The sequence below is a fragment of the Pongo pygmaeus genome, chromosome 8 (genome assembly GCF_028885625.2).
Source record: "Pongo pygmaeus isolate AG05252 chromosome 8, NHGRI_mPonPyg2-v2.0_pri, whole genome shotgun sequence".
Classification (NCBI taxonomy): domain Eukaryota; kingdom Metazoa; phylum Chordata; class Mammalia; order Primates; family Hominidae; genus Pongo; species Pongo pygmaeus.
In genome coordinates this window covers 33,342,578-33,366,803 of record NC_072381.2, presented here as the reverse complement: position 1 = coordinate 33,366,803, position 24,226 = coordinate 33,342,578, and the positions used below count along the sequence as shown (strand labels likewise).

General features: G+C 37.9%; 1 protein-coding gene across 4 annotated transcripts in view; it reads left to right on the top strand.

Annotated features, from left to right (window-relative positions):
- EPC1 (enhancer of polycomb homolog 1) overlaps positions 1-24,226 on the top strand; it is a 112,180-nt gene that overhangs the window by 45,853 nt on the left and 42,101 nt on the right. The window lies entirely within an intron of this gene.

Sequence of the window (24,226 nt, the reverse complement as noted above, 5' to 3'; positions counted from 1 at the left end):
TGGCTCGGAATCCATTTCTGAATGTTAGTTAGCATTGTTTGCAATCTGAAGAGACTGCAAATTTTCAAAACCATCAAGTCCTTGCTCTTCCTTAAGAGGTCTTGATTTAATTTATATCCTCTCATTTTTTTTTGCTGTATATAGCAGAAAAAGCAAGGCAGCACTTTCTAGTTGAAACTCTCCTTAGCTAAATCACTCAGGTCATTACATAAAATTTCCAGGTTTTTGTGGGGTTATTTTGTTGTTGTTGTTTGTTTGTTTTTGAGACGAAGTCTCACTGTTGCCCAGGCTGTGGCGCGATCTCGGCTCACTGCAACCTCCACCTCCCGGGTTCAAGCGATTCTCCTGCCTCAGCCTCCTGAGTAGCTGGGACTACAGGTGCACGCCACCATTCCCGGCTAAGTGTATTTTTAGTAGAGATGGGGGTTTCGCCATGTTAGCCAGGATGATCTCGATCTCCTGACCTTGTGATCCACCCGCATCCGCCTCCCAAAAGTGCTGGGGTTACAGGCGTGAGCCACCGCGCCCAGCCAGAATTTCTGGTTTTTATATGACCAAAGGTCCCAGTGTTACTAAGCCTCCTGCCCCTTCCTAACAAGGATACTTCCTCTTGTATTTTCCAATAACATCTACCTCACTTTTCTGTTCTCCTTGTAGCCTTGTGAAATACCATGAGACTTTTTAAAAACAGCTTCTTAACTAAACTATCCTTAAGAGCCATGGTCTGTTTCCAAAGCCAATCCAACATTTCAGTGTTTTGTTACAGCAGTGAGGACTCCCAGTATCAACATGTGTTACTTATCTATTTCCATGTAACTAATTACCCAAAATGTAGCAGTTTAAAACAACAAACATTTGTAATCTCACAGTTTTATGAGAATCAGGAATCCAGGGGCAACATCTGTTGGGTGGTTCTGACCGGTGTCTGCATAAAAGCTGTTCAGGATTGCAGTCAGCTGCAGCCCTGCTTCCAGGCTTGCTCACATTGTTGGCTGGAGGCTTCTGTCCCAGTTCTCTCTACTACCTGTGTGTCTTCACAGAACAAATGACTCTAGAGAGTGTGTACCAAATGAGTAAGAGAGCACGCAAGTCTTTTATCACCCAATCTTAGAAGTGACATACTATCACTTCTGCCATGTGCTGTTGGTCACACAGACCAACCCTTGTTCACTGTGGGAGGGGACTACCCAAGGGTATGAACACCAATCATCCTGCAGGCTGGCTACCACAAGCCCTCTGCTCAGTGAACTGAACTATACTGTGCTTCATGCTCTCTCAGTGGGCCATGCTGTCTCTCACTTCTGCCTTTACTTATACTGCCCTTTACCCCAAATGCTTTTCCTTTCCTCTATCTGTTCAACAAACCTGTTTGCTGTCAACTTTTATGAAGCCTTTCCCAGTCCTATCACAGCACTTTTTAAAAACAGATTCATTTATGATTGTTTCCTTTGCAACAAACCCTTTGAAAGCAAAAACTATTTTATCTTAAAGGCTTAATATTGCACTAGCACAAGTGTTTCTCGAATTAGTGTTTAAATAGTTCTGGAAAAATCTAGGTAGTCAACGATAACTTTGTATTCTAAAATGGCGATCAGATACCTGTTTTGTGTTTTTCTGCCTTTGAGCATTTGGAATGAGACTAATAAAGTAACATTTAAGCTGTGCTTTATGGGAAGGACATGAAACATTTTAATAAACCAAAATTTTAAGCCAGAGAAAATGTTATGGCCTCCCCCAAAATGTTTTGTGAAATGCTGTGCTTAGGCTACTTGTACATCGTGTTGACTTATGAGATGACTTACTCATCAAACACTTACAAACTTAATTTACAAAGTATACTGCTAAATACTGTGGAATTTACAAACATGTCTTATCTTGAAGGGACTTATAATTCACATGGTAAATAAAACAGTCTGAGGTAGTCTTTTTAAAGTCCCTGTTGTAAATATCAGAAAAACTTATTTTTACTTTGGATAGTTTATATGTTATCTCTCTCTAAGTCTAATAAAACTGTGTAAACCAACTTCTAATATTAATTTCTGGAGAAGTCATCTATTTCTTTTTTTCATTTGAAGTAAATAAGTACAATAGATGATGTAAAATCAAAACCAGTTATTTTACTCTAAACTTTTATATATTAAAATTTCTTCTCTCTAATCTGAAAGTTTTGAAAATGAAGATTTTAGTTGCAGTTACCATATTACCTGCCTTAAAGTTTTCTTTTCTTTTTTTTTTTTCTTTTGAGACAGAGTTTTGCTGTTTTTGCCCAGGCTAGAGTGCAATGGTGCTATCTTGGCTCACTGCAACCTCCACCTCCCAGGTTCAAGCACTTCTGCCTCAGCCTCCCAAGTAGCTGGAATTACAGGCACCCACCACCATGCCCAGTTAATTAAAGTTTCCTTTTCAATTACCACAATGGAATCTTGACACTAAATATCAGACTTCTGTATGGATTTTTTTCCCTTTGTGAATGTTTCTTTGTAATGCAATTTAAAAGAAAATAGCAGTCTTTTTTTCTGTATACCCTGAAGTATACAGAAAAAATAATATACCTTGATTCATTTGTCTTGGAATTTTCTCTACACTATTTTAAAGCATTCATTAAGTTTTATTTCATCTTAGTTTGAACTTTTACACTGTGATTTTGTACAATACACATGAGATCAGACATTCTAACTTTTGTAGTGATGAAACAAACATTTTGTTCCGCTTTTTTGGAGATGCTTTTTTTCTGGCCTTTATATTTTTATGACTGGGGGGGTTTTTTCCATAAAATTTCTTAGTTGAACCTTAATTCTTGTTCATATCTAAAACTATTTCTCAAGGATGCGTAGTACTTTATATCACTAGCAAGAAACCAATTAATACCTATAATAATGCTCCTTTATTTGGGGGCCTAACTACCTTAAATCCTTTCTGGAATCTTAAATTTGGATAAAATCTGCAATTTTTAAGATTTGGATGCAGGATTTTTCACTAAGCAGCCTACCTTATCAATTGGGAAATAATGGAATATAATCCAGTGTGTTTGACTACTAAATAAAGTGGCATGAAACAAGATGACCACCCATCCCTAATACATGTGTGTCTTCTAAAAGGATTGCTGGGGCTGTTGGAAAAGCATACTTGTGATGTAAATGCTGTTTTTTGTTAGCTAGCTGTAACAAATGGGTGTGGGCTGCCCTTCCACTCAGCTTAATGTATTCAGATTGACTGTGAATCCAGTGGAGAAATTGGAGAACTAGAATGAAGGTGTAGACAGGCTAGCAAAAGTTTAAAATAAGTTCCAAATATTTCAGATGTTATTGTCTCTATTGCTACTTTCCTAATTCAAGGTATTGCCATCTCTTGCCTAAATTTAAGTAGCTTCCTCATTGGTCCTCCCAAGACTATAATTGCTGCCTCCCCAGTATTAATACAACCAGTGGCCCTTTGAAAAACGAATCTCATTGTGTCACTCTCACTAAAAACCTGTGAAGAGTTCCCATTGTTTTCGAAGTGGCATTATATACTAGGCTTTATGTAATCTGGCTCCTATGTCTTTTAGTACCTCCAAAGCCTTCAAATTCACTTCAGCCACAGAATCATTTCTCCTTTATTCTCATGCACTGAAACACCATTCCCCTGTGGGTTGGTTTAGTAATCTCCCACGGATCCTTCAGATCTCAGCTCAAGGTCACTTCCCTAGGTATCCACTCATTATGACAGGACTGTCACAGGCTCTCATAATATCATCTTTCATGGCAATTACTGCTGTAAATTTCCATTTTATTTATGTAGTTATTTGGTTATAGTCTCACCACATGACTCTAAGCTCCAAGTACCTCTAGCATTGGAGCTTAATGCCTCTGTAATTTTTTTAACAAATGACTGGATTGGCTTATTGTTAATTTATTCATGTGTTTCTAGTTTAGTCTATCCCAGAGCTATGTTTAGAGATTAGGAGGGACATAACTCCTATTGTAATTTAGAGTTATATGAGGATAATGATGGTTCCAGCAGAGTCTACCCTGTGGTTACTATGTGATTAGACAAGTAGCTTAACTGCTAGCACTCATTTTTATCATTAATAGAGAAAACTTGAAATAGATTATCTGTATGCTTGCCTCTTACTTGAATGTTCAATTGAGTTTAAGGGTTTCCCTCCATTTATTAGGATAGGTATGGTTGGGCTATAAACATAACAATCCCAAAATCTTAGTGGCTTTGCAACAAAGTTCTATTTTTAGCATTGCACTATCCATTGGGTTGATTTGGGGGTTCTGTACTATGCGGCCTCACTCCAGGATGCAGACAGGCAGAGCAGCCTTTATCCTGAACATTGTGTACACTGCAGTGGAGGAAAGAGAGCTCTGGAAATGTCTTTCTTTGTATCAGCTGTTAAGATGCTCTGGCCAGAAGTTACATGCCACTTTTGCTCACAGCTCATTGGCCAGAACAAGAAACATAGCTGGATCTAATCATAAAGGAGCCAGAGGTACAATCTTGTCATATGACCAAAAGGCAGAAACAACCACATTAACAAGTAGGCCACGGTTTGGCTTACCCTTCTTCTCACAGAGAAAATACACTCCTCTTCCCCGGTGAAGCCAGCTCAGAAGTCCCAAGTAATGACAGCATCAAACTTAGAGTTTCCAGGTGATACGCATAATTCTGTGTATCAGACCTGTATGTGTTTCCTCGACCTGGAGAACTGAACAAAAATGTTACCTGCAGCCACCTTCCTGCCACACCCAATATACGTTGAAATAACAGGGACAAGATAACCCCAATAAGCACTTCCATGTGGATAACAGAACATTAGAGGAGCACTGCGGTCCCCATCCCACAGCCATTCAGAAATCCCCCCACAGCCCCATGTGACAAGGGCTGGCTTACCCTAGATATGGGGAGTGTGCTGGTTTCAGCACTAGGTCTGCCCCCCGGGGGGAACTCCCCAGGCCATTGTTTTTTGTGGCTGTTAGCATTGATATCTAGGAGATTGCTCCTTTTCTATCATCTTCCTTAGCCTCATCTGAAGTAGTCATTGGAAAATATGCCCTCATTGGGAGCTAAAACGCTCGACAACCTGCTTCCTATAGAAAGTTGGAGACTTAAGCATACTTTTAAATCAGGTTTTTAATTCAGGCTCTGGGTTGTTTGTTGGTAGCACAACTGTGCAAGCTTGTAATGTGTCTAAAAACACTCTTCCATTCAGCTCATATGCCAGTGTTCTTTACCAGATGTATGTCTTATAAACGCTGCTACCAGTAACCTGTTGGGCTCTGTGTGTGTGTATTTATGTGTCTTTTTCTTTTCCTCAGAGCATTTTATTCAACTGAGAGCATTAATTGGGTGTCATAATTTTAATTGGATCTCTGCTCTGAGACTCTTCTCTTTAACCCATTCAGATGTTTTAACAGTGAATATGATGCCCATACTCTTGATTTGATTTGATACTCTTCCTTTGTTGCTCAAAGCCTTTGGTGGTTTTTAAACTTATGGCTTGGGGTTGAGAAATCTTTTCTTCCAACTGTGCAAGCCTCCCCGTTTTGGGGCCCTCTTGTATTCCTGCTTACAAACTCTGGTCAATTTTAAAATTTGTTTGTTTCTTGCAATACCAAACACAGTCAAAACAACCAACATACCATTTTAATGTTAGGGTTTTTTAAATTGGCGCGTAGTGATCGTACATACATTTATGTTCTGCATAGTGACGTTTCAGTCAACAGATCACATATATGACTCTGGTGTCCCCCAAAGTTATAATACCATATTCTTACTGTACCTTTTCCATGTTTAGATATGCTTAGATCCACAAATACTTTTTTGTGTTACAACTGCCTAATCAGTACAGTAACATACGATACAGGTTAGTAGTCTATAAGCTATACCATATAGCCTAGGTACGTAGTAAGCTATACCATCTAAGTTTGTTAAGTAAAATCTATAGTGTTTGCATGATACAGTCACCTAATGATGCATTTCTCAGAACACATTCCCATTATTAAGCAACGCATGGCTATATTTATGGAGTAATGTTCTATACATGTGTACACTGTGTAATGACCAGATCATGGCAATTAACATAGCCATGACTTTAAGCATTTATCATTTCTTTGTTGTGAGAACACTCACAATCCTGTCTTCTAGCTATTTTGAAACATATGATGTGCTGTCGTTAGCAATAGTCACTCTACTGTCCAATCGAGTACCAGAACTTACTCCTATCTGACTGTAAATTGTACCCCTTGACCAACTTCTCCCTGTTTCCTGTCCCTCCTAATATCCCCAGTCTCTGGAAAACACTGTTCTTCCCTCAACTTCTATGAGTTGTTGTTTTGTTTTGTTGAGATTTCACATATGAATGAGATCATGTGATATTTATCTTTCTGTGTCTGGTTTATCTCACTTTTAACATAGTATCTCCTAGGCTTATCTGTGTTGTAGCAAATGACAGAATTTCATCCTTTTTTGTAGCTGAATATTATTCCAGTGTGTGTGTGTGTGTGTGTGTGTGTGTGTGTGTGTGTGTGTGTGTGTGTGTGTGTGTGTGTGTGTGTGTGTGTGTGAGACCACATTTTCTTCATTCATCTATTGATGGTAATTTACATTGATTTTTTTTTTTTTTTTTTGGAGGACCCTCTCCATGCTGTTTTCTGTAATGGCTGTACTGATTTACATTCCCACTGACAGTGTGTGAGAGTTCTTTTTTTCTCTGCATCCTCACCAGCATTTGTTACTTTTTGTCTTTCTAATAGCCATTCTCACTTGAGTGAGGTGAAATTTCATTGTGGTGTTGATTTGCATTTTCCTGATGGTTAGTCATGATGAGCATCTTTTCCTATACCTGTTGGGAAATGTCCAGTTTTTTTAACCTCTTCCCCTAGAGCTATAGGTTTATTAAATACATTATCTATCTGCTTTTCAAGTTATCATAACTGACTTTAACCAAATATTTTCTACTGCTTGTTAAGGATTGCCATCCTGCTAGCCTCTGAGAAGTTTCCTTGCTGCCCGGCCTTCAAGCCAGTGGCATATATTTTAGTTTTTTTTGTTATAATAGTATCCTATCTCCAGGTACAAATTTATATTTGTTAGGATGGGCTAGGATATGCTGTGATAACCAAGAACCTCAAAATCTTAGAGGCATAAAATATGCAAAGTTTTTTTTCTTACTCTTGTCACATTTTGGATCATTGTCTTGGATCAGCAGGGGAACCAGGGTGGTACAGCAGTAAACATCTCAAGCCTGGCGACAGGTGGAAGAGCGCATTGAAAGATTTCACATCTTTCACTGACAGTTAAATGCCATGGTTCAGAAGTCATATAGGTTACTTTGACTTATAATTGGCCAGAATTAGGCACCTAACCCCTCCCAGCCACAGGACAGCCAGAAAGTACAATCATACCAGAAATTTTGATGAACAACTCTAAAGACTAACCCTTTCAGTATTCGTTTTTGTGTATTGGAAGAGGAAGGATAAGGAAGTAGGGATATTGTAGGTTCTGTCCTACAACTCTTTGCAGTGTGTTAACTGTACTTTTGTTTTTTGGAGATCTTTGAGAAGACACATAAGAGGTGTAAATTCATCAGGCCATGTTTCATCTGTCCTGAGTTTAAGGTCTTTATCCTTCTTCCTACTATTAAAAAGTAAGTTTTGCATTCTAACCATGATTTGGTCAGACTTTAACATAAAGACCTCATTTACTTACTGGAAGGCATACTGTAGTTGATATTGTCAGACTGAAATAAATTCCTAATTAAGTACAAGTGTTGTAACACCATTCCTCTGCTACCGTTTATCACTGGAAAGAGTTAATTTGCCTTTATAGAGCTAAAAAAAAAAAAACCAAAAAACCCGCAGTGTCTGCCAGTTTGCTTCTTTGAAATGAGATTGTGATTACTCTTTTTTTGCCTACATTTGGAAGAATCAGCCTTTCGTTCTCACCAAATTTAATGCATGATACAAACTTTTAGTATGGTTTACTTAATATTTTTGTAGGGAACATCTTAAATATTATCTGGAAACTTTATCTACTTAATGTATTTTATCTCCTTCCACTCTGAAATAAGGGAATTTGTGTGATGTTTATATTAGCCTCAGAACCTTTATAAGAAAAGATAAAATTTTCCTCCTTTTATGTCACGTTTTGCAACCATTTGCCCCTTCCTGTGCAAATTAAAGTTGTTAGGAATTTTCTCTTGTTTCCATAGGAAAGAAGAAACCAGATTTATTTCACATAGCATTAAGCTTTAAAAATGATCCAGTGAGTTATCTCATATCCATTGTGGGGTGAGGTATGTGGTGTAAATGATCTTTGAAATGAATTATTGCTACTAATTAGAAAAGCTGTAAAAACAAGGCTTCCCTGTGATGGTAATACACACTTTTCTTTTTTAATTTTGTTTTGTGTTTTACAGTGTGTAGAGAGATCTCATTCTCTTGTACAAGTTGAAGTTTCTGACTATACTGAATATAGTATAGTGCTTGAATTTATCATAAAACGTCCTTAAGTTCTACAGTGAGAATTGATTATGTTCATAGGTTGACACTTGTTTTGTTAACATTGACAGTCTGCCGCTAAAAATTCAAGGTTTTATTATTTATTTATTTATTTTTATTTATTTTATTTTATTTTTTTGTTTTTGAGACGGAGTCTCACTCTGTCTCCCTGGCTGGAGAGCAGTGGTGTGATCTCTGCTCACTGCAACCTCCATCACCTGGGTTCTACAGTTTCGCCGTTCTCCTGCCTCACCCTCCCAAGTGGCTAGGACTACAGGCGCCTGCCACCACGCCCAGCTAATTTTTTGTATTTTTAGTGGAGACGGGGTTTCACCGTGTTAGCCAGGATGGTCTCGATCTCCTGACCTTGTGATCCGCCCACCTCGGCCTCCCAAAGTGCTGGGATTACAGGCTTGAGCCACCGCGCCCGGCTAAAGTGTGGTTTTTGTTTGTTTGTTTGTTTTTTAAGATTAGTAGGAGAAAGAATATCTTTTAAGAAAACACAAGGTAAATTTGGAACTAAAGTTTTAAAAGTTTATTTACTTATTTATTAAGTAAATAAGAGTAAGATTTATTAGAGTAACTTTTTTTTTTTTTTGTCTTTTTTGAGACAGAATGTCTCACTCTGTAGCCCAGGCTGGAGCGCAGTGGCACAGTCTCGGCTCACTGCAGCCTGGCCTCTCGAGTTCAAGCAATTCTCCTGCCTCAGCCTCCTGAGTAGCTGGGATTATAGGCACCCGCCACCACGCCCAGCTAATTTTTTTGGAGACGGGGTTTCACTATGTTGGCCAGGCTGGTCTGGAGCTCCTGACCTCAGGCGGCGGGTGGATACGTAATAGTTGTACATATTTACAGGGTACATGTGATATTTTGATATCAGGATACTTGATATTTCAAATCAGGATAATTTGAGTATCCATCACCTCAAGCATTTATCATTTCTTTGTGTTAGGAACATTCCAGTTCCACTCATTTAGTTATTTTGAAATATGCAATAAATCATGGTTTTAAAAAAAAGTGGTCTCTTTATTGTGCTGCCAAACCCTAGATCTTATTCCATCTAACTGTATTTTTGTACCCATTAATCATCCCTTCTTTATCCCTCCCTCCCCACTACCCTTCCGAGCCTTTAGTAACCATCACTTTATTTTCTGTCTCCATGAGTTCAGTTTTTTGTTTTGTTTTGTTTTTTTAGCTCCCACATATTGATGGGAACTATTATTTCTCATACTAGCCACATTATAGTATTCCAGAGTCATCTTAAACATGCACAAATGTTAGCATTCGTAGAAATCCTAACGGTTTATATTTTAGATAAGTAAAACAATGTATGTAATAAAGTAAGTGTAACAACAGCTGAGTGCTACATTGCCTGGCAAGAAACCAACCGTAGATAAATCTGTTATTTTTGATAGAAGAACAGAGCATCGTCAGATTTCCTCTACTTGATACTTTGTTTCAGCCTATTTAGTTCATCACATAAATCCTTCTCTCTGGATGGTAAATAATTTAGTTATCTTCTGACTTCTTTTATGGTAGATTTTATAGTAATAATAAAGTACTAAGCTGATTCCTTATAAGTAAACTCATTTCTCATTACTTTCTGTAAAAAGATTATATTATTTTGTTTCCATATATGGTATAGTAAATGTGTCAAAGATAGAAGCGAAGTGTTAGAAATCCAGAGGAAGAACTAACAAATTTTAGTAGTTTTCTATTTTTGTGTATATTAAGCAAGATAAAACAGACTTTTTACTGCGAACTGCGATACATGTAAGGCTAACGCGTGATTAAGAATGGCATAGGGAAGCATCTGTACCTGGTCTTGGCTTTCTTGTGACTTCATCTTCCTCAGCTCTGTCCTTCATATCTAGGATGCCTGGACATTAGCAGCAGTTAAGTCTTAGGAGCTAAAATCAAGTACAAGTACTCTAAGGAGAATCCTGTAAGCGAAGCTAAGAAACCTGCTCTTACTTCCTTAGGTGGACTGGTTGTAGCTTTCTAATAATCCTTGTACCTAGGATGTTGTTGATATCTCTTCAGCCATTTTTAAAGTCCTTTTTGCTTCTCTCTCAGTATTCTGAGTCTTCCCGAGTACCAACCAGAATCCAGCCATAGATGGGGAAGGCAAAAGAAGACAAGAAAGGAGAATTAAGCTACAGTAGAAAGATCATAGGGTTCTGGAGTCAGACCTCAGTCCAAATCCTACTTCCACCACTTCGGACAAGTGACTTAATCAGTCTTCAGAGTGAACATGAAGTATCTAATAAAGGGTCTGAACATAGTGATATGGTTTTTTTTACTTAATATTACTTCCCTCTTCTCTCAGTCATTTTCACTATGTAAATATTAGAGCATTCTTTAGCCTCTGCCACTGATCTACCTTACCACAACTAGTCTGCTGAACCTCAAAAATTAAATGGATCTAAGTTGGGTGTGGTGGTTGCACCTGTAGCACCAGCTACTTAGGCAGAAGCAGGAGGATCACTTGTCCAGGATTTTGGGGCTGTAAAGTGCTGTTTGTGCTTGTTAATAGCCATTGCACTCCAGCCTGGGCAATATAGCAAGACCCTATCTCTGAAAAGAAAAAAACAGATCTATATTAAAGATCTGCAAACTCTTCCTGTAAAGAATCAGATAGTAAATATTTTAAGATTCGCTGGCCCTACAGTCTGTGTCATCAATACTCAACTCTCTTGGTGAAGGGCGAAAGCAGCTGTGGAATGATATGCAGACCAATGAGTGTGGCTATGTTCCAATAGAATTATTTAGAAAAACAGGTGGTGGGCTAGATTTGGCCCCAAGTTATATAGTTTAACCTCTAATCTTTGTCTTTAACCATTAAAGGTTGTTCCATTTTGAGATTTCATAGTCAAAATACAGCCCCCTTAAAAAAAAAAAAAACTAACTGAAAAAGACCTCATTATGAGTTGGACAGTGAATGGAGTTACAAGATGTTTCCCAAAATTGATGACATATATTGTGGAGGAGAATGGTACTATAAATTAAAGATCAGGTCCCACCAAACATTTAAAGAAATCACGTGAACAGTGGTCAAGAGCCGGGTGTGGTGGCTCACGCCTGTAATCCCAGTACTTTGGGAGGCTGAGGCAGGTGGTTCTCTTGAGTCCAGGAGTTCAAGATTGGCCTGGCCAACATAGTGAAATCCTGTCTCTACTAAAAATTAGCTGGGCGTGGTGGTGCATGCCTGTAATCCAAGCTACTTGGGAGGCTGAGGCAGGTGAATCACTTGAACCCAGGAAGCAGAGGTTGCAGTGAGCCGAGCTCACACCACTGCACTCCAGCAGGGACAACAGAGCAAGACTCTGTCTCAAAAAAAAAGAAAAAGGTCAAATGACTAATTAAGAAATGTTGAATTCTGTATTATTTATTTGGAAGATCATAATGCATTTTGGCATACATAAAATCTGTGAGGATTCTTCTGTAAAGACGTTGTTCAGCATAGCTTATCCCTGCCTCTATGCATATCCCAAAATTATTTAATCACAGAACTCATCACGTAACACTTAATGATATTGCTGGAACTGCTTTTCAGAAGACAGTATTCTGAAACTAGTTTAAATAGAGAAATTAAGAAATTAAGAAAGGGAATTTAAGAAAGAGACTTTCACTGACTTGTAAAGATTATGCAGTTACTTGGTAACAGTTCTGGAAGCAGTACTTGAATCTCTTGTACAGATTGTACTTTTTTAAAAAAAAAGTCCTTTTGCTCTTAGCTTTATTAAAAAAAAAAACACCTATTATTTGGAAGTAATTTTACTTACAGAAAAGTTGCAAGAAAAGGAGTAGTAAGTACATAGAACATTCTTTACCCTTTACCCAGACGTGTTAACACTTTGCCCTATTTGCTTTATTGTTCTCTTTCTCATATGTACACACATATTTTTTTCCCAAACCATTTAAGTTGCCTACATCGTGGCCCTTTACCCCTAAATAGTTTCATGGATGTTGGCTGGGCACGGTGGCTCACGCCTGTAATCCCAACACTTTGGGAGGCCAAGGTGGGCAGATAACCTGAGGTCAGGAGTTCGAGACCAGCCTGGCCAAAATGGTGAAACTCTGTCTCTACTAAAAATACAAAAAAATTAGCCGGGTGTGGTGGTACATGCCTGTAAACCCCAGCTACTCAGGAGGCTGAGGCAGGAGAGTCGCTTGAAACCAGGAGGTGGAGGTTGCAGTAAGCCGAGATCGCACCACTGCACTTCCAGCCCAGGTGACAAGAGCAAGACTCTGTCTCAAAGAAAAAAATATACATCTTTTCATAGATGTTTTCATCTTTTATGATGTACACATTTTTGAAGAATACAGTTTTGACTTTTTTAATAGAGTGACCCAATTTTAGGTTTGTCTGATGTTTTCTCATGTTGAAGTTTTGCATTTCCAGCTTAAATGTCACATAAGGGATATTGTGTCCCCATGACATCACATCTGGAGGTGCACAGATGCATCTGCACCTCACTGGTAATGGTAATTTTCACCATCTGGTGAAAGCATGGTCCAGTTTCTCCACAGTGTAGTTACTATATTTCCCTTACAACAAATAAGCAATCTGTGGGGAATCTACATCCTTCTTGTTACTTTGTTAATCTTCTGCCACTTCCAGTATGTGTGAGGCAGATTGTTCAGGGGTCATGGAATCTCTATCAGGAATTTTTTTCCAGATTCTGACTTGCTCAGTTTTCAACTTTATAAAGATTTCAGTTGAATCTTTATGAAGATAGGCATTTTTAAGTCACTTCTGCCTGTTTTTTATGTTACCATAGTATTACATAATCATTGTGGAAGACTTTGCAAAAGCGGGGTAGACATCCTAGTAGAATTATAAAGAAGGGAGAAGGGTTATAGATGGAGTTAGAGGCAGGGAACAGTACATATAGGTGTTACTAGAAAGTTCTATTAGATGCTTATTCTAGGTGGAGTAGGAAATTCAGGGGAGAAAGTGGTCAGGTGTTGAACTGGAGGAATTAGCTAGAGCTAGGTCATGAGAGCCTGTTTCCCAAGGCAAGTTTGAATTTCACCAGGGAGGCAATAAAGAACCAAAGATGAAGTGTGAGAGTTGACTTGGTCAAACTCTTAGAAAGACCAGTGGAGAGTAATGTGATACTAGAGGTTAGAAGGCCACTTGCTGCAGGAACTGTGGCTGTGAGGTGGAGAAGTATTGAGTAATTTCTAGTCATAAAACCAATGAGAAATCTGTGCCTGATTTGGAAATGGGGAAATAAGAAGCAAAAGGGAGCTGGAAACATTGAGGCTTCTGACTTGGGTGACTGGATAGATGACAGTGCAACTTACATAGGTCAGGAGGAGGAACAGATTTGGAGAGTCATGGAGCGGGGGTGTCGATGTTATGGGAGAGATGTCTGTGGAACATATAGTAAGGTCTTTACATACATGTCTAGAGTTCAGAATTCTGAGCTAGAAATTAAGATTTAGAATAATCACCAGCATCCAAATGGTAGTTGAAGCCATGATACTGGATGAAATTGCAAGGGTGCGTATATACAAGGGCTAAGGACTAAGCAGTGGGACAGATTTAGTTTGTGTTATTGATTATATAAGCACTTTTAGACAGATTTAAATTAGTTTATTGCTGCTGCTGTAGGGCATTTTAGAAACAAACAAACACATTTGTATCTGTATTTTATTTTACTGCTCTCAGGGCTGTTTTGGAGGCATAGAAATCATCAGCATAAAGATTACAACAAAAGATAACAGTTTGGGGGAGCCTTTTAAAATTTAATTTTGGGGAAATGATTCAATTAGATTGTGGCTTTTCTAAGCGTATAGAAAGAGACTCTAATTTTATTCCGTTCCCGCTTACATTGTCACACATCACACTGGGCATGTAGGCTCTTAATATGTACAGCACAAATGACCTAAGCCTAAAGGGATGCTAGGGGTACAAATAAGGACATGAGAGGACAGAATCAGAATGATACTTCATGTCTGGGCCACCTGTTATCGTGCTACTCAGTCACTTGAGTTTACATCCTGTTGATTTTATAAGGAAAGTAGTAAATTGGCAAATGTTTCACACTGAAGAGAAATAACAGAACTGGACTATTTTATCTGTAAAGGTCTTCCTTTTTGTATTCTAGAAATTAATTTGAGTACTGAGCTTTAAGCAAGAGGATAGGTAGAGAGTAATAACCTTGTATCATTTATTTCTTGTGAAAAATAATAGATACTAAATTGCTCTTTTCCTTGCCAGATACTATCTATCCTTAAACTATTACTGTAAGTATTTCAGATACAAAAGTAAAATGTGTTCATTTTAATTTTTTCTTTTTTTCTTTTTTCTTTTCTTTTTTTGAGACGGAGTCTCGCTCTGTCGCCCAGGCTGGAGTGCAGTGGCACGATCTTGGCTCACTACAACCTCTGCCTCCCAGGCTCAAGCAATTCTCCTTCCTCAGCCTCCCGAGTAGTTGGGATTACAGCCATGTGCTACCACACCTAGCTAATTTTTTGTATTTTTTGTATTTTTAGTAGAGACAGGGTTTCCCTATGTTGGTCAGGCTGATCTTGAACTCCTGACCTCAAGTGATCCACCCGCTTCAGCCTCCCAAAGTGCTGGGATTACAGGTTTAATTTTTTCTTTGCTTTTATGAAATGTTATCTTTGTTTCTTTATGAAATCTATTCCAAATGGTAATAGTTTGTGGACCTTAAATAACTGGTATAATTCATTGGCTCATTTGTTTATTAAATAAGTATTTATTGGATACTTATATACTTTAGGCATGATTCTAGACCTGGGATAAAGCAAAGCAAAAAATCTCATTCCTACCTGAAAGGATCTTATATTCTGGTGAGAAGAAACTGTCAAGTAGTCTATAAGGAAGTGACAAGTGCTAGGGAAAAATAAAGCAGAGTTGGGGAACACAGTGTTCTGGGGTTCAGCAAGATTTTACAATGAACATTTTCAAACATTCAGTAGAAGTTTTAACAATTTACAATGAGAATTTACCCATAATATACCACTAGCTAGATTCTTCCATTTTATTATTTATTTTATCACCCATGTATCCATCTCTCCATTCATCTTATTTTTTAAAGGCATTTGAAGTAAATTACACATGAGTGCATGTTTTCCTAAATACTGCAGCGTGCATATCATTCATTAGAGTTCACTATTTGTTTACTGTTTCTTTTATTTGGGGTAAAGTTGACATGCAATGAGATTCATAAATAGTGGATATTGGCTAAATTTTGTCAAATTCATATATTTACATAACCCAGCCCCCCATCAAGATAGAGAACATTACCGTCATCCCAGAAAACTCTTTCATTCCCCTTCTCGGTCCCTGCCTCTACTTCCCAGAGGGAACTACTGTTATGATATTTTTTTCTGTCATAGATTATTTTTGCCAGTTGAGAACTTCATTGATGTACTTTGTGCGAAGCTATTTTTACTCCCTATAGTGTTTTTGAGATTTACCCATGTTGTTGCATGTATAAATAGTTTATTCCTTTTTATTGCTGAGTAGTAGTCTGCTGTATGGCTTTACCACAGTTTGTTCATCTGTGCTATTTTGGTGGACATTTGGGTGGCTTCCAGTTTGGGCCCATTATGAATAAAGCTCTTTGAACATTCTTACTCACGTCTTTCTGTGGACTTGTGTTTTCCTTTCTCTTGAGTAAATTCTTAGGAGTGGACTTGTCAGGCTATGGATTGTGTGTATTTGATCTTACAGTATCTATCAGCCTTTCCTCACTAACCATGTATGAGAGTTCTAGTTATTCCATATCCTCACCATCGTGTGATGTTGTTAGCCTTTTCCATTTTAGCCATTCTGCTGGGCATATAGTGGGATAACTGGTAAGGAATGATCTGATCAATCTGGGAAGATGACTTTTAAACAAAAACTTGAGGTGAGGTTGGAGCAAGCTGATTCTTACAAGATTGACAAACAGCAAGGAATCCATTATGACTAGAGCAGAGTGAGTGAAAAGGGGAATAGTTAACAGTACCAGAGAGGTAACAAGGAAAGGGGGAGTGCAAATCATGTTGGACCTTGGAAGCAATTTTAAGGACTTTGGGATTTATTCTGAGTGAGATGGGAAATAAGTGTAAGATTTTGAATGGAAGAATGACATGACCTGACTTGTATATTAACAGGATTGCTCTCACTATTCCGTGAAGAACAGATGAAGGTGTAGGCAGGGAACCAGTTAGAGGCGATTATAACGAGTCAGGGAAGAGTTGGGCGTTTGGATGTAGAAAAACTAGGTGGTATTTGCTGGAGCCGTGTTCCTCCATAGAGTTACTCGTTTGGGTTCTTAGAAATGTCATTTGAAAGTAGGAGAGAAAATAATTCAGCTCAGGCCTTTTGTTCAACTAGCAATGGAGTCTCCCTCTACATGCATAAATATTCAGGGATTTAAACTTCTTAAGTAGCTTCTTACATAATTAATCATCACTTATTAACACATATGGAATTTTGTATGATATTGTTGCTTTTAATAAGCTGTTTTAAATTCAGTAACCAAAAAGGTCTAAATGTAGCCTTAATTGTTATGTCTAAGTGGTATGATCATTATTTGCTTAAATAAAAATTTAATGAATAAATGAATATAATTTAATCTTTGTTTAGGAATCTGCATAATATAACCTTGAATAGCTCTTTTTAGATTGGTAATGTTTATTATAATTTATTATAGAGCAAGTAGAAATGTCTTTCTTCATGTGTTTTATTTAGGTTGCTCCTTTTCATCTTTCGACAGTAGTATTTTATAAAATACTGAGTGCCTACAGTAAGCCAAAATATTATACCAGGCAATGAGTACATTACAAGGACAATATTATTTAGTCCTCAACCTTAAAAGATTTACAGTCCCCAAATAGTACATGAGAATACATCTTTTGAAGGAAAAGATGCAAAGGCAAATTAGACATGGTCTCTACTCTTAAAGAGCTCACATTTTGGAGATCAGTATGTAAACATAAATAGTGATAGCACAATGCCCTAAGTATAAAATATAGTATTGCAGAATCACAGATGAGAGAGAAATTCTTCCTAGAAGTAGAGAAAAGATCATTTTGAACCCGACTTTGAAGATCAAGTGGGAATTTCCCATGGTGGGGTGAGAGCATGAGGAATGGCGATAGCAGCAAAGATACCCACCCATGTGAACAAAGGATCAGAGCAGATGTTTATGACACATTAGCAAAACCTATGCCTCCAGATAGGCTTTATCTACAGATAGCTAATGTCAGTCTTATTTAATAAAAAATATTTCTGGCTTCTTAACATTAGTGATATGCCCTGTTGAGAGCAGGCTTACCCTTTTGTGTTAGCTAACCATGCATTTAACAGATACCATAGAAAGCCACCTGAAAAGGCAATGTTTTTCATGGTGTAAGCAAAAGTAATAAAGAGAAAAGGGAGCATTTCCTGCTGGAGAGAAGAGAGGGAGATGGGTAAGGAAAATATATTTTGCAAATAATAAAAATACATAGCAGGGTGACTTGCTGGACTTGGAGTCAGATGTTGAAGCTAAAATTCACACTTGGGTCTCTAAAACCTGTGCTCTTCTATTGCACTAGGCAGGCTGAAGTAACAAAAGTGAATACTTTCGGAGCTGGGTGCCATGATAGCAAAGCTCATGACATGAAAGTGTGCCTCTGAACTTTCTAAAGATTGTTGTTCAGTGTTTTCTCATCCTCTTTTTATTGTTCATATTGCTATGTATAGAAAACTTATCTATAATTACTTTCAGCCCAAGAGGCTTTTAAGCTATTTGCTTAATTATAAGCTATGGTTCATCTGATTCCAATTCCATTATTGTAAGATTGCATATTAAATATTTCTTTAAAATATTTAACTTTATTTCCTTTGTTCACTTTAAAATCAGGCTGATTTGAGAGTTTCTGCCTCTGTACAATGAAAAATTGGAATTGATCTTGGTGTTAGAGCAATTAACTGTGAAATCACAGCTGAACCTAATTATCATAAATATTTTATAATTAAAGAAATTTTACCCATCCAACATGTTATAAATAGTAAGTGGTCTTCAAACATAGCTATTCCCTCTATTCCCTCTTCTTTTTTTTTTTTTTTTTTTTTTCTGAGACAGAGTCTTGCTCTGTTGCCCAGGCTGGAGTGCAGTGGCGCGATCTCGGCTCACTGCAGCCTCCGCCTCCTGGGTTCAAGCGATTTTCCTGCCTTAGCCTTCAGAGTAGCTGAGATTACAGGCACCCGCCACCATGCCCAGCTAATTTTTGTATTTTTAGTAGAGGCGGGGTTTCACCATATTGGCCAGGCTGGTCTCGAACTCCTCAGGTGACTCTCCTGCCTTGGCCTCCCAAAATGCTGGGATTACAGGCGTGAGCCACCACGCCCAGCCTATTCCTTCTTCTTAAAACAATCTTTCACTTAACTCCAATTCCTGCAGATATTAGCTTAAATGTCACTTTCTCCACTGATAAAGCAATAGTCTCAGAAATGTTTCCTGTTTATATTTCTCTAAACATACTGTACCTTTCCTTCATAGTACTTTATTACACTGTACAATTTATTTTTAGATTTCATTAGTATCTGTCCTTCCTGTTAGAGTGTAACCTCTGCAGTGTCATGTAGAGCATGTCTCTCTTATTTGCCATTGTGTCCCAGTGCCAGGGACATAATGGTTAGCACTCAGTAAATTTAGACTAAGTTAATTAATGAACAGAATTAAGTCTGGATGTTCGGCCCTGTATCTCTGGTTTTTGTTTTATACCAGCATTTCCCAAACTGTATTTCAAAAGTTTTCTATCAACGATTAGTGAATAATTTCTGAAAAAAAAAAAAAAAGATTCCGTTGTCATTGGTTTGGAATGGCTGTATCCTCCTTTAAGAACTACAGTTTACATTACCATGCTCTCAGAAGTCCTTAAAAAAAAAAAAATCTAAGTTTCAAACCCAGCCTTCTGTACACTTAAATTATCAAACTTCTCATTAGACTACCTATTAATAATTTGAAATTAGTACTTCAGTGAAACAGCTTGGAATATCATTGTAATTTACACTTGTATAATCTCAGATATTTAGTCAAGGCATTAAATATCTGTTGAATGAAATACAGAACTCATCATTTCCTAATTTATTTTGTTTCTTGTCTTTACCGTTTTGCATCTTCTTCCTACTGAAAGCAAAAAAAAATCCCACTTTCACTTATTTAATGTTATTTTATGGAAATAGGTGTATATAGCTTTGGGTTTTAAAAATGTTTTTTAAAACTGTGCGTGTGTGCGTGCACATGTATGTGTACATGCACATACACATACGCACATATCATTTAAGCACTCTGCTTTGTTCCAAACACTATTTTAGGGTGGTGATAACAGCAGTGGACAAAATAGACAAATCCCTTCTCTTATGTTGCTTAGATTGGGGGTGGAGGCAGAGGGAGAGATGGTTAATGGTAGTAAATAAACCAACTATATGGCCTTTCAGAGGATGGTACATGCTATGAAAAAATAAAGGTAGGGGATAAAGGAATATAGGGATGATTGAGATATATATCTATACTTTAGATTGTTTTCTATATAGATAGGCTCAGTTGTGTCTTTTTCTTTAAAAGTATTTAAATATCTTGAACATACAGTTTTCAGATATCTCTCTAATTGATGGTTTGTGCATGTCATTAAATGTCATTCAGAACTGTTTAAGGGCTACGTATATTCTGTTTTATGAAGTGTGGTCCATTTACTACATGGCAGCCAAGGTGCTCTTGTAAAACCCTGCAGCCACTATTGCTCTTAGAAAAAGGACAAATCCTTGACATGACCCCTAAGACTCTGCATGATCTGGCTCTTGACTCCTTGTACATAAGAATTTGTCACTCACCACCTCACTCACTGTGCTTCAGCCTCACTGGCCTTCTCTATTTGTTCTCCTCATCTCAGGCTCCTGGTGTACACAGCAATCCCCCATCATCCATGGTTTTGCTTTCTGCAGGTTCAGTCACCTACAGTCAACTGCAGTCTGAAAATATTAAGTGGAAAATTCTAGAAATGATTTTTAAGTTAAAATGAGTTTTTAAAAACGTTTTAAATTAGTTTTCAGTAGTAGTCTAACACTGCATCACAGTGCCTGCCTTATTCACCTCACTTCATCGCATCATGGAGGCATTTTCTCACATCACAAGAAGGGTGAATGCGGTATATTTTGAGAAAGAGACTAGATTCACATAACCTATCACAGTATATTGTTATATTTGTTCTATTATTGTTACTTATTATGCCTAATTCATAAATTAAGCTTTATCATAGGTGTGTACGTATAGGAAAAATATAGCATACATAGAGTTCAATAGTGGTTTCAGCCATCCACTGAGATTGTCTTGAAATGTATCCCCTGTGGATAAGGGAGAACTGCCGTACTTGGGGAGGGAGTAAATATGAATAGTAGAAGGTAATGATTATTTCAGCTGTTGAGGAAGGAAGGTTTTTATTGTTGTTTTTTTAAGCCTTAGAAGAACCTAACCATATTTGTTTTACATTTTATACATCCCTGACCCGTAGTGCCCTCTTCTTTATCCAACTTTTTATTATAAAAATTTTCAAATTTATAGAAAAGTTGAAAGAGTAGTACAGTGGCATCTGTATACCTTCAACCCAGATTCTACAATATTTTGTAGTATTTTTTCTTGTTCTTTTTTTTTTTTTTTTTTTTGAGACGGAGTCTCGCTCTGTCGCCCAGGCTGGAGTGCAGCGGTACAATCTCGGCTCACTGCAAACTCTGCCTCCTGAGTTCATGCCATTCTCCTGCCTCAGCCTCCCTAGGAGCTGGGACTACAGGTGCCTACCACCACACCCGGCTAATTTTTTTTGTATTTTTAGTAGAGACAGGGTTTCACCATGTTAGCCAGGATGGTCTCAATCTCCTGACCTCGTGATCCGCCCGCCTTGGCCTCCCAAAGGGCTGGGATTAACAGGTGTGAGCCACCGCGCCCGGCTGGTTTTTTTCCTGTTCTTTAAATCCTGTTTTCTGAACCATTTGAAAGTATGTTGCATACATCATGACACTTCACCGCTAAATGCCATGTATAAAATGGAGATTGTTTTCTTGACTGTTAAAGATAGGAGGTAATTATGTGAATTTTTTTTCTTTTTTTTTTCTTTTGAGACAGAGTCTTGCTCTGTTGCCCAGGTTGGAGTGCAGTGGCATGATCTCCGCTTACTACAGCCTCTGTCTCCCGGGTTCAAACGATTCTCCTGCTTCAGCCTCCCGAGTAGGTGGGATTACAGGTGCCCGCCACCACGCCTGGCTAATTTTTGTATTTTTAATAGAGACAGTGTTTTGCCATGTTAGCCAGGCTGGTCTTGAACTCCTGACCTCAGGTGAGCCACCAGGCCTGGCCTATGTGAAATATTTTGTGCAAGAAAACTACAAATAAGATTTTTTAAAGCAGTGAGTGTTCACTATAATATTGATACACAAAATTTTGGTTTCACAGTTATGAAAAATGGATATAACATAAGGGAAGTTTTTTTCTACAGAACTGTTCATACAAGAGGATATAAATGGTAACTAAGGGTATGAAAAACTTCAGCTTCTCTAATAAAGGTATAGACTAGCTGCCATGCATTGGGTACTAGTACATCTTGGGCATGTTAACCACAATCCCACATGGTAGGTATGTAATACACATTTACAAATAATAAAACTCTTGCTGGAAAAGAATAAATAATTTATCCCAAGTCCCAAAGTCATAGAGCTAGTAAACTGTGGAGCCAACATTCAAATACCAGGGAACTCTTGATTACAAAATCCATGTTATTTTTTCTTTTTTTGAGATGATGTCTTGCTCTGTCACCCAGGCTAGAGTGCAGTGGTGCGATCTCAGCTCACTGCAACCTCTGCCTCCTGGGTTCAAGCGATTCTCTTGCCTCAGCCTCCTGAGTAGCTGAAACTACAGGTGTGCACCACGACACCTGGCTAATTTTTGTATTTTTAGCAGAGACGGGGTTTCACTGTGTTGGCCAGGTTGGTCTTGAACTCCTGACCTCAAACGATATACCCTCCTTGGCCTCCCAAAGTGCTGGGATTACAGACGTCAGCCACCACACCCGGCCAAAGCCCATGTTCTTAACCACTATACTATATTGCTTGCAAAAATCAGAACTCCTTAGGGGTCATGTTTTATACCTAAAGAATTAATTTTATTATGGTTTATTTGAAAAAAATAAATGAGAAACCTGATAAGGAAAAAGTATGAGTGGGAAATTACCATACTAGATAATAAAATGCAGTATGAGGCTACATTGTTCTTCTTCATTTATTTTTATTTTTATTTTTTTTGAGACAGGGTGTGGCTGTGTTGCCCAGGCTGGTCTTGAACTCCTGGGCTCAAGTGATCCACCTGCCTTGGCCTCCCAAAGTGCCGGGATTACAGGCGTGAGCCACTGTGCCCAGCTCAAGGCTACATTGTTTAAAACACATTAAATACTGGCATAGGAGAGAGTTGAGTGGAGTGGGAAAAGAAAAAAGAAAAAAAAACAGCTTGAAAATACTCCCAGTTGCAAGTGAAATGTATTTTAAAATATAGATAATTTTTTAAATTTTTTATTATTATGGGTACATAATAGGTATAGATATTTAGGGAGTACATGTGATGTTTTGATAGGGGCATACAATGTGTAATAATCACATCAGAGTGATTGGGACATACATCACTTCAGCATTTATCATTTCTTTCTCTTAGGAACTTTCCAATTTTACTCTTTTAGTTATTTTAAAATATGTAATAAATTATTGTCGGTTGTCATCATCCTTCTGTGCTATCAAATACTATTCAAATCTTATTCATTCGATCTCACTGTATTTTTCTGCCCATTAACCATCCCCACTTTTTCTACCCCTCCCCAGTACCCTTCTGTTGTTTTAATGAACAATTGAGTTCAGTTGTTTTAATTTTTAGCTCCCACATAATGAGCGAGAATGTGCAAAATTTTTCTTTCTGTGCCTGGCTTATTTCACTTAACATAATGTCCTCCACTTCCATCCATGTTGTTGCAAATGATAGATGTTTTCATTCTCTTTTATGGCTGAATAATAGTCCATTGTGTTTAGTTCCACATTTCCTTTATCCATTTATCTATTGATAGACATTTAGGTTGATTCCAAATCTTGGCTATTGTGAAAAGTACTGCAGTAAACATGAGAGTGCAGATACCTCTTTGATATACTGATTTTCATTCTTTCGGGTATATACCTCGCAGTGAGATTGCTGAATCGTATGGTAGTTCTATTTGTTTCGATTTTTGAGGGACTTCCATACTGTTTTCCATAGTGGCTGTACTAATTTACATTCTCACCAACAGTGTGTGAGGATTCCTATGGAAACATTTTTAATGATCAAGGAGAACAGATTATTTCATCCATGACATTAGGACAGATGGCTCACTCTTTGGGGAAAAAAGGTAGATCTTGGTCTATTCTTATAAAAAAAAATTACAGATGTAAAAATAAACTATTAAAAGGGGTAAAAACCTGACAAGAGTGAATTTGTTTCATAATCTTGAGGTGGGAGGATGTGGTAATATGTGAAGTATTCATTTTCTGACCAACTAATAGTCTCAGACATTGGCGTATTCTGTATTTCTGAGACAGAGTGTTGCTCAGTTACCCAGGCTGGAGTGCAGCAGTGTAGTCTCGGCTCACTGAAACCTCTGCCTCCCAGATTCAAGCAATTCTCCTGCCTTGGCCTCTCACGTAGCTGAGATTACAGGCACAT